The sequence below is a fragment of the Parasteatoda tepidariorum genome, chromosome 4, assembly GCF_982258835.1.
Source record: "Parasteatoda tepidariorum strain Cologne lab strain chromosome 4, Ptep-v5.0, whole genome shotgun sequence".
Lineage (NCBI taxonomy): Eukaryota > Metazoa > Arthropoda > Arachnida > Araneae > Theridiidae > Parasteatoda > Parasteatoda tepidariorum.
The window spans coordinates 34,657,990-34,670,876 of NC_141758.1; positions in this window are offsets into that span (position 1 = coordinate 34,657,990).

Sequence of the window (12,887 nt, forward strand, 5' to 3'; positions counted from 1 at the left end):
TTTGTACTTTTCCCCCCTAAAAATATGCATCTTGTAATTTACTCAGCTAGTACTTAAAATTTCTGGGAAATTTGTTCTGATATAGAAAAATTTTTTTCCACCCTACAGATCACACAAAGACAAAAGTACTATTTCATAAAATGATTCACCTACCTAGAAATGGCACAATTTTTTGAAATAAGATATTTTTGACGTAAAATTTTTTAGAAGTTTGACAATTTCTCTTTAAAAAAATTAGTTTGATGTGAATTTCAATTTATACAATAATTTTAGATTCATTCCATTTTCTGTCAGTGTTGTTCAGTATATGCATTGAGCTTTATACTTTTCTAAATTAAGTGATTTGAGTCGTTTAATAAATTTCTTAAAGTCAAGTAATTCGAAAATAAAAAGTAATTAAGAAAAAGTAATTTAATTTGAAAGTAAAGTTTTAAACGGTATGTGGTTAGGGAAAATTTTTAAAACAATTATGAGGTTGGAGAAAGGTTTCACATGATGTATGAGTTGCATCTTTAAGAATTTATTTAAAAAAATCACTGGCTTGCATACAAATCTAAACTAAAGCACATAAGTATTAGTAATGCAATCCGAAAGGAACTGCGAAAATAGCGCCAGGGCTTGTGATCGCAGTTAGCAGTAGTTGGATATTTATTGATCTTCCAAATATGTTGATTTTTATGTTCTGTAACATAAGGTCTTTTTTGTTGCATTTGGATTTTTGATTTTATTTATTAGTGGTTCTTAAAGTGGCTGTTTTTTTATTACTTTATCTACTAATCTTGTTTCTATATTAGATTTTAAAATTATATCCTTGTTAATGTGGTATTTTGTGGTAAGTCAAATTTTTTAAAGTAAGTAAATGTATTGAATTAAATTACAACTAGGAAAAGTTATTCAGGTTTAAAATGGAATGTTAAATTACAACAGTGGTAACTAGCTGAACAAGAGGATGATAAAAAAAAAAATTGTTGAAATTAATCATAAACTGATAAATGCTTACTAAATTTATGACACACGATTTATTCCTCTATAAATTTAACATAATATAAATTTACTACAAAGAAATTAATCGTGCTCATTTAATTGTACTTCAATTAACCAAGATAGTATAATTTTCTGCTATCAGGACTGGAACCAAAACAAAGAAATAAGCATGCAATCCCAGAATTATCTTAAATATCAGTGATAACAGTGAATCATCATTCATATTAGAGGAAACTGGCATTTTTTGATGTCTATCAATGAAACTCAGGGCCAAATTTTTAAAAAAGTTGGAGTGTGAATTTTGTAAAGCGGCGAGCAAAAATTCTCTGATATTTAGGCATACATCACTATATATTAGTCAAGATGTTAAAAATTTAGTTGTCATCGTCAGAGGTGAAAATGGAAATTTTTTAGAAGATAGGAACATTGTTTATATGTTTATACAGAATCATACCCTGCAATATTTGAGATTTCTGCAAAATATTTTTTCCAATTCTAGTCACCAAGAGCAAAAAATTTTATGACGGTTAAAATTTTTAAAAAACTTTAATCAGAGCTAAAGCACTTAATTAGTTTGTTTATCTGACTTTTTATTAAACTGTTCAAATAATTTCTGTACAGTGGTGGTTGAAAGCCCTTTAATTTTAATTTATCAAAATATTAAACTATTTGAACTTTAAAATGCTATTTGAGCTAACTCCATTGCAAAATAAGAAAAGACCACTGCGGTTTGGGATTTAAGTAATTATCTGCGACTGTATATAGTTCTGTTTTATTTCATTATCAAATTACACAAATATGCTTTTAAAACAATATAATAGCTTTAAAAAGTTAGTCACGTCAGACAGAATCTTAACTCTTGATATCTTTTACTATATATATCTTAGAATTAATTTTTTTTTAAAAAAAAAAGCTCATTGTTTTGTAGTCTTACTGCAATCCTAAACTTGGTGACATATTTGAATAATAAATGTACAACTTTTTTAAAATTCGATTTCTCAACCGGTTTTGCTCGAATTTTAAATTTTGCCATGTAAAATTACTTACTTTAAAATGATGTAAAAAATTTTATACCTTACTGTTCAAAATTTTTTCAACCACAATTGAATGAAATAATAAATATTTATTAAAATTTATTTTTTTCCGTGGATAAACGAACTTTATAATTGAGTGCAAAAAGTTCTCGAAATACGCAGAAAGTAAAATTAACATTATGGGGTGCAAACTTTGGATCACTCCTCTGACCAATATATGGGGACCATATTTTCCAAATTGCGGCTACCCCAAATAATATGGGGTTCAGAAATCCGAATCCGTCGAAAAAGAGGAATGTTTATTCCGAAATATTACATTTTTGTGTATGATTTCGTAAATGTCGTCTGCAATAATTAATTAGTATATCTGAGGTCATCTCTTCGAAGATCGAACGTAAATATCCAATCATTAGATCAAAAGTTATTTAGGGTGTTCCGTTTTTATTTCTTTTTTAGCTCACTGTACTTCTCTGTTAGTTGGAGAAACAAAAATAATTCTTCGCTTAGTACGGAAGGTTTGTAAAGTTGATTTATGATGTTAAAATATTTTTTGTCTGCTTTTCTGTAAAAATTCGAAAAACTTGATGGGCAAAGTTACTTAGTAGACAACTTCATCTGTGTTCACCTGTTTGTTCACCTGTTTTGTTTTTTTTTTTTTTGCTATTGAGTCAACTTATAAGAAATGGTAACTTTGTCAAGGGTAAAATAAGTAAAAATAAACTTAAAAATTCTTAAAAAATTATTTTTTTATTATCATATATTTTTATGAAATAAATTTATATTATACACTCGTTAAATTGTTTAATTTTCGTTATAAAATTTGGGTAGATTGTATTAAATGATGAAAGCAAGAGAACATATTTATCATTGTTTGTGTTATATGATTAACACAGGCAGAAATTAAGAATATTTAGTTTCTGTCTAATGATACAAAAGATGTTACTAGTCCGAGAATTAGATAACATTTTCACTGCTCCGTTATCTAAGAATCCGTTACCGTAAGAACTATCTCTTTTAGATAGTTCTTTTTTTTTTTTTTTTTTAGTTGATAAATTGAATTTAAATGAAAAATTACAATAGTAGTTGCAGTACTTTATTTACGACCTAGAGATGCTCAATATTGGTGACTGTTTGGTAATCACCCCTGTGGATAAGACATGCTATCACAATTTTGATCCTCGTCTGAATGAATGGTTCGACCACTTTTGAAGCTGAATGACCTGTGTTGTGAAGTTGGTCACTTTATGGTTGAACAGTTTAATGGAAGATCGAAGCCGGACATCCTCGGTTCTCTCACGGGCTGATCAAAATGGACACCCACTCACTGACTGCTGCCTGTAATGCTTGACTTCGGTGACCTTATCCAGATCAGTTCACTGTGGATTGAAAAATGACAATACAGAGACTTTTCACAATATTGGGGAAATATATTTTCATAGTACCTCTAAAAACAAAGTTTATTTTTAACAACATTACATTTTTGAAAACATATTTAGAAACTAAACACACTCGAGGTTTATATCAGTTCCGAGGTATGTGGTAGCCCAGTGGTTAGAGAATTGAACTCGGTGTTCGATCCTACGCTAAGACCCACCGAGAACATGCGATATATGTGCTCGTAAAATTTGTGGAATTGAAAATTCCGTGGTCTGTCTCTGATCAGTGCCATGGCCTCGCGGATCTGCCATCTGCCCATGGGGTTCTGAGCTGAGACTTGCTTTCACCCTCGCTGTGCTCTCTTGTGAAACAAAAGGCGCTCCTTCCTGACTAAGCTCGAAAAAGACCTATGGCTGGCAAGTTTGGCTTGCCCATGTTTAATTAAGAACAACAGCCACTTAACAGTTCCAACAACAGTTTACTGTATTTAAGAGAAATAAGCACTACAAATAAACACAATTAAAATTTTAGCATAGCATACAGCTTGGAGTTAAATGACTATATTGCTGAAAAAATTATCATGGTTATTTGAAGTTTTTCTATCTCGTCATATATTTTCCAATAGAAAAATACGGTAAAATATTTATAAGTTAAAATTTTATTATTTAAAAAATTTAATAAAATTAAGAGTTTCATTTGTCTAATACTTAATATGTAGCAGGATAATCAAAGAGCATTTTCAAACTAACTAAAATACAATTAGCATAGCTACCAGCTTTTAACATTTTGTCTAAAATTTTATTTTTATACTTGAAGTGGTAGTAAAAATGTATGCTTTGAATGTTTTTCTTAGGTTTATAAATTTAATTTAAATAGATTTTGTCCTTCACTGCATTTCCAAAAATTAAACATAAATATAAAAGTATGAAAATGATACGATGAGCCGTTAAAGCTGTTACAGACAGTTACTACTGTTACAGTTTACTACTTTTTGAGAAAATCATTCTCGAAAAGATTTGAAATTGGCAGATGAGAATTAGGAACACTTTCAATAAGGTAATATGTCGATCATTTTAACGCGTTGTGTACGAAGGTCAGGTAGGAAAAAAAAAACGTCATTTGAAAGCTTGAAATGTTTAATTATAATTTCTGCGATTGTTCAAAAATGTAAAAATTGACAACAAAACTACTTTTAATGTTAGATTAGTAAAGAACCAAGGTTCAAACACAATTCTTCGAATGTAATTGCTGAAAATCTTACTCGTATCCATCAGCAGCTGAAATTAGTGTCCATCTATGTACAGTGCTAAAAAAAAAAGGGATTACCTTAAATACTTTTTGATTAATGATCGGATTTTGAAGTTCTGGTACTCAATCTTAATGGTTGCCGGGGAGGGGGTGATTTCAATTATGCTAAATAATTAAAGCAGACGATATTGTACGTTACCAAATAAAATATTAAAATCTACTTTCTTTGAATAAACATACCTTTTTAAATGAATTCGGATTTCTGACCACCAAAATATAGGCGATAGTCGCAACCTGGGAAATATGGTCCCAATAGTTTCGTCGTGATTTACATGTTTGACTGTCATTTCGTTCTCTGTGGTGACTTCTCGTGTCTTATCTTTGGGGATGATATCTATCATATTCCAGTCACAGAAACTATTTAGGAACTGAAGCATCAGATGCAATTCTCTCTCCACCAAATTCAAAAATGGTGAAATGATTGGAACCTGTTCCAATCATTTCACCATTGGAATGATTGGAAATTGTTCCAGAAAAAGAGCTGAATTAATTTTTTCCCCATCTCCCGGGTTTAAAACCTACGATTCTGGTCCTACTTTGCTCTAACAATGCGACATTCCGCGATTACTTCAGTGTTAAGACATAAAATCCTATAATAAAAACACTGTGCTTCACTGTCATTCTGCACACTTTGGAGGCTCAATCAAATCCCCTGCTCCGAATTGTCAACTAGTGCATCAGGTGTCCTCTTGACTTCAAAAGCCACATCGTTCTTTTCTCCAGCGAAACTGGTCTACAAATCGTTGCTGTATTATACACTACTGGCTATTAAAATTGCTACACCAGGAAGGCGACACACGATGAATGTGTTGTGGTATGCAAATGATTAGCTTATCAGCGCATTCTTGCCAAGCAGGCGGCTGTAGCGACACCTACAATGTGTATAAACGAAGATATTTGACAGTAAGTTTTTCATACAGAAATTGAATTAGAGCTTGTTCTTGGGTAAAAAAGTTTTTGTTATGCCGCGTGTAAGAAGGAGAAATTCATACCAGCACGTGTCTGAGTTTGATCGAGATCAAATTGTGGCCTACCGGGATTGCGGTTTATCATACCAAAGTATTATTGGTCGAGATCCTATGACTGTTAGCATCGTCCTTACCTTCCTTGACGCAGAACATGTTAACCTGTTGACCTGGCCTGATCTCTCACCAATTGAAAATGTCTAGTCAATGGTTGCCGAACGACTGGCACACCGCTACTCGTCAGTCACTACTGTTGATGAATTGTGGCATAATGTTGAAGCAGCATGGAATGCTATACCCATCCATGCAATCCAATCTCTGTCTGATTTGATGCTCTGGAGAAAAGCTGCTGTTATTGCTTCCAGGGGAGGCTGCTCTGAGTACTGATTTCTCAGGATCTATACATCCAAATATCCTGAAAATTTAATCAATTGTTCTTCCAACTATGATGTATGTACCCATTAAATATCATTCTGTTATTTGCATTCTTTCTTGGTGTATCAATTCTAATTACCAGTAGTGTATAATGCTTCGCATCGTATAGTTACTGGTTTGTCTCGAAGGACACCTATTCCATTCCATCTCAAAGAAACGGGAGTAAGTACACTGGCTTCACGACATAAATGGTTTTCAGCAAACTTCTACTTTCGACACATTTCCCACCAATTCCTTGCGAAAATTTAAGGTCTTTTTGAGGTGTTGGGGTTATTCTGAGATTGGTGAGAAAACAACCATAAAAATTATGTAGCCTCATCAGTCTGGTTACAACCTCATAAAGGTTGTAACTGAGGTGTATATGCTAAGCCTACAACATACACTTCAGCACATTTTGTGTTTGTTTAAAATTCACTTAAAATCTATCAAGGTGATTTTCAAGGTATACAGGGTTGCTTGTTTGACACTTATAACAAAAAGGGTATTTTATGAGGTATAAAATTTTTTACCTAATTTCAACTGAAGAGAGTGAGGTATTTATTGAGGAGTATGAAGTCATTACATTTAAACCTAAGCTCATTTTGAGGTTGTTTTAAATTCACTTCATATCAACCAGTCTGATGAGGTGATTTCTAAGTCATACCAGGTTGTTTTTCTGACACTTGTTTGTACACTGACAAAAGAAGTATTATGAGGTATTAAAAAAATTACCTTATTTCAACTAAATAGAGTCAGGTACTTATTTAGGTGAAGTTATTTTGTTTTTACCTAAGCTTATTTTGAGGTTGTTTAAAGTACACTTCGTATTAACTAGTTCACTTACCAGAGTTCCGTGCGAGCCGGCGAATAGCGTGTTGTGTTGACAATCAAAAGTCTATGCGAAATTCGGTAAGTGAGTTGGACATTTATTGATTTAGTTTGATCACCTTTTAATCCAATATGCTTTAATTTTCAAACTTAGATTTTATTATTTTTGTTTTAAAGAAGCTCCCTGGTCTTACATAATTAAAGTCGGAATATATTCTTTGAGACTATTGTAGGCTTAGCAATAAGAGAGAAAAATCTGAATATTTCTCCTCGCTGTTTAGGGTAACGCTATTGGTGAATAGTTACAACAATTTACAAATAGTATATTTGCGTTTGCCATTAGTTAATATAAAGACACCTTTTATTTTGCTTCAATGTATACACTTTAACTTTAGCAGTATGCAAGCTGATTAATTGAACAAAGTGTTCTGATGTGATTGACAATAACGGATGTTCTTATCAAAATCAGCGTCAACTTGATTATAAAACTGTTATCTGACAAAGAAAATCTAATTATTAAACTTATAAGCACCATAATGAAAGATGTAGATTCAATTATGAGAAAATAAAAAGTGTTAAAATTTCAAAATAAAATTAGAATTATATATTTGAATTTCTGTAAAGGTTGTTAATGGTAGTACTTTCTTCAGTGTATTTAATATTTTGTGACTGTGGTACTAGTTACACTTTTAAACGCTTTCAGCAACGAGGTTTGAATAGGAATGACAGAATTGAAATGCCACATATCTGAAAAATAAAATTAATTTCATCCTGTTAATTTAAATCTTTAAAATAAAAAAAAAAGAAATCTAATATTTCAAAACCTGACACTGATTTTCTTACTAATTCATATTTTTTTTTTTTTAGGTTCCAATACTTCTAAGTTTCAACAGGGAGACAGAATCAATATTTCGAATAATTTTTTGTTTGTAATAAAAAGGAAATTACAGTTTTAAATAAAATATTTTGAATGTCAGCTGACTAATTTATATTTGCAGTTTTATAGCTTTAAAAATTCAAGCATCTTAGACCTTATAAAAATATTTGTTCCAACAAGTATTTTTTTTAAGCTGTGGAATTTACATAAGCGGCATTTCAAGATGATTTAATTGAATTGATTAAAATTATTGAAAAATTATGTATTTGGAACTTTCTATTTTTTTATCTTTACAAAAGGAGCAATTACTGCCTAAAGTGTAATATTAAAAACTTCAGATTGATAAATTAACAACTCTACTAGTGAAAGAATGAAAAGATATACACTATAGTGTATATATATTCTTTATAAAATATTAATAATAGTGACGTTAAAATTTAATAAATAAGGTGGACCGTATAACACTTCATGTTTGTGATTTATTACAACCTGCGTAAGTATATAAAAAAAAAAGCAACTTTAGGTTGAGCTATAAAAGTCAAAAGTGTAAAATGTCGCATCTTAAGTTGTTAAATTAAATGAATACAAAAACATATATTTAAGGTTACGAAATAATAACCTAAGGTAGAACATGGAACACCTCAAATAAAAAAACAGACTATCCAACGGTCGAAAAATACGCTTGAGGTTGATCTATAATAACTTATGTGTAAAATGAGCTGATAAGAAATACTTCTGCAAGCATAACAATATACACTTGAGGTTGAAATATAATAACCTGAGGTAGAACATGAAACACCTCACGTTTAAAAAATTAACTTTCCAACTGCCAAAAAATATACTTGAGGTAAATTAAAAATAACCTGAAGTGATAAATGAAACACATTAGGTTATTGAGAAAATACTTCCACAGGTGTAAAAAAGTATATTTCAGGTTGATAAGTAATAACGTAAGATTGAAAACGAAACACCTTAAAGTAGTAATTATATACCTCTCCGCAGATGTAAGATGAAACACCTCAGGTTGAAACATATATACCTCTGGAGTCTGGAGGTATATTTGAGGTATTCATTTGCACCCTTTTCAACGTAACGACGTTTTTAAATAACAACCTCCTTTAAACCTTTGAAAAATACCCTGATTTTTCAGCAAGGGTTCAGATCATCCTCATGGATGTTTTTTTTTTTTTTTTCTAGACCGCCGCCAAAAGCTCATTGTGCAGCTCTAGAGCGATGTGAATAAAGTAAACCTTATATCTTCAGAACTCAGCCTTTAGTGATTGATGTCATGGTCGTGATCTCTCAATACATAGACTAAACTCCAATTGCATTTCGCTATCGAAATGGGCTACTAGTTGCGTGAGCAGAACTCTTTAGCTATGGCAACACTTCACATGCTTTCACCATCAGCGTGTGGAGAGTCATAGAGAAACGAAGTACGTTAGTTTTTTTCTTGATTTTCAAATAGAATAAAAACTTTTAAGTAAGGAAACTATGTAGAATTGAAAACTACACTAAACATAGTTCTAAAAGAAAGCATCATGGAAATTTTAAAAAATATTTTTACTAATTAAAAATGAAAAGTATTAAGAAAAGAAAAGTGTTTTCACTACAGCGCGAGAACGCGAGAATCTCGCATATTTTTTTCTTTTCTCGCATTAAAAAATGATTACCGCGAGAAATTCGAGCATTTTATAAATCAATTTCAAAATTCGCGAATTTCTCGCATTTTAGAAAAAGCTTCGAATTACGCCATTTAGAATAAAATCCGTTTCACTTTTCTTCCTTGATCTTTCATTATTTTCAACATCTGCACCGTTACCTAGCTTTCCTATTTACCAGTATTGTTCAGAACCGTTTCCAACAACAAAACACAACCACGGAACCCCTTTCAGAACACATTTCTCTGCAACCACGTGTTTACCGTAGGTAAAGTTTCTTCATGTAAGACGTTCAAATTTTTTATGCTCTAATGTAAGATGGACAAATACCTTATAAAGGCAAATTCTTCTATGATGATGCACCAAAAATATTGAAGGCTTTAAAAAATAGAAGACGTTAAAAATAAATTAAAGAAATGATTTTTTTTTCAAGAGTTTTTGTGTTTTTTTAGTTTTTGGAAATATTACTTAACTTTTTGAAATCTCACCCTGTTTCTGAGAAAGGGTGAGAAATTTTCACCCATTTTTTTTCTATGATGAAAACACTGTGAAAAAATAGTGTAGTTCATTCCTATGCAACTGAGAAGAGAAGAAGAGGAAAGGGCCAAAGGTATGGTACCGGTTTTCTCCTCAGATGGCGCATCGAGTGTTGTGATTGCGAATACTTTCCAAAAAGCCACAAACAGTAGTTTCTGAATTTTCTCTCCGAGGATGCGCGGTATCGGTCTTCGTTAAACTGTTCTACCGTAAAGTGTCCCGCAGTGGACTGACCGTTAAGACACGGTTCCTAGCAGATCACCGAAGTCAAGTATCACTGACTGCCGTCAGTGCGAGGGTGGGCGACCACTTGGATCAGTCTGCTTAGGGACCGAGGGTGTGTGGTATGGGTACTCGTTAAGCTGTTCTACCGTAAAGTGCTCGACTTCGCGTGCAGGTCGTCGGGCTACCGAAGCGGGGATGCCATCTCCTCTGCAGAGGATCAAAATTGTGATGGCATGCCTTCTGATCATCCTCAGGGATGTTTCCCAGACTGTCGCCAGTAGTCCATTGTGCAGCTCCAGTGCTACGTAAATGGATGGTGTTTTCCAGAGTTGGCCGTTGATTACAGTAATCGATTACAACTGTAATTGATTACAGATAATTACAGCTATGTAATCAATTACTTGTAATCACGATTACAAGTAATCAATTACTTGTAATCGTGATTACACTTTCAAAAAATTTTGATTACAGCTGTAATCATGATTACAATTTTGATTACAGTAATCAATTACTTGTAATCACGATTACAAGTAATCAATTACTTGTAATCGTGATTACAACTTTCAAAAAATTTTGATTACAGCTGTAATCATGATTACAATTTTGATTACAGTAATCAATTACTTGTAATTATGATTCCAAGTAATTGCGATTACAAGTAATCACAGCAAAAACGATTACGAGTAATTATGATTACAAGTAATCAAAATATATGATTACATGTAATCATGATTACATGTAATTTGATTACATATAATTGTGATTACTTGTAATCAAACTATACGATTACAAGTTATTACGATTGTATACTATAGTCAAATTTTTTATGTAAGTATTCATGTGTTTACATATTTTTATGTACATAGAATGTACGCACGCTTGAACGTACAATTTGCGATTCTTATACATACAATGTATGCCCAAACGTTGTTTGTATGTATAATATTCATAATTATATTGTAATATACTTAATGCAATGCGCATATGCTTAGTACATATAATTATGCATTTATGATACATGTACGCATGTATGTTAGTTTGTACAAAAAGGCAATGTTTTGTATCTTTGTATACATAGACGGTGTATGTATGAACGTATATGAAAATAATGTTTATGCGTTTGCATGCTTTTATGTACTTAAGTACATATATTGTATAAATTTACGATAATAGCACGTACATACAATGTACGTATGTATATAAAATTGTACGTATTTGCGTACAATATGTAAGAATGTTATTTAAAGGTGCAATATATGCACATAGTTGCGTAAATAAAATGCGTACATGTATACATGCATATTTATATGTACATCGATATATGTGCACGCAAAGTAAATACTTACGTACAACTTACGTATGTACTTGTATAACTACATACTTTGTTAATACTTATGCGCATGTAATGCATGGATGTACAAAAAAATAGTTATATGCACAATGTACGCATGTACATATAACGTATACATGTACATAATTACAAGTAATGTACAAATACATGCGTACATTTAAATATATGTAATTACAATATACACATACATTGTGCATACATTAAAAAAATTTATATGAGTAAAGTTATTAAAATTTGTTTTAAAATTTATTTTAAGGCATATGAAACTCGACCTCATATTTTTTAGAAAGCAAACGATAATTTTATTTGGAATTTCTAAATATTAATTCCACACATAAAATTTACCGTTTTTCTTGTCATTTAAAAAATTTTTATGAATCGTGCATTGTGTTATAAAAAAAATCGTGCATTTGTCAAACATTTCATGAAAATACCTGAAAATAATTTTTTATTCAGAGAATTTCAAAATGATATAGAACAATTAAAGGTGAAAACTAAATTTAAATATCGTTTGATTTTGTCATTTAACTTGCTTGAGTCATTAAAAGTTAACTTACATGCATTTCATTTATTGCATTGTACACATATTTAGACATAAATGTAATGTACATATGTATACGTGTAATGTATGTACGCATGTACAATGTATGTACATACATTCATGTATTGTACGTGCATATATAGTACATATGGATATGGATACATGGAACATACGTGTATTGTACATGTGTGGATACATTCATTGGACATATATACATTGCACCATATGCATAGATAGGGATAGCATGCATGCACACATGTAAAATTTGTACGAAAGAATTATGCCCAATATATTTATGCACATATGTACTGTATATGTACACATATGTACATTATATGAACATTATATGTTCATTTCATCATATGTATATTCATACATCTGTACGCTATGAGATGCATATATTGTACATCTGTACAATATATGCATCTCAAATGTGTGTATGTACGTACGTTATGCATGTCAAATGTATGTATGAATATATGTAAAATATAAATACGCCCAATGTACGTACAATCGTTCACAAATGTATTATGCATATTTGGATTCTTACATTGAGCATGAACATATTATGTACATGTAAATAAATACACTGAACATGCATATCATGTACATGTATACATACATATATTGTACATCCTACAGATATACCTATATTGTACATGCATACATATATTATACTGTTCATAAATAAATTGCACATGCATGCGTGGGACATACATTGTACAGACAATGTATGTATGTTCATACAAACACAAGTACTTGTATATACATGCGTACATGAACAT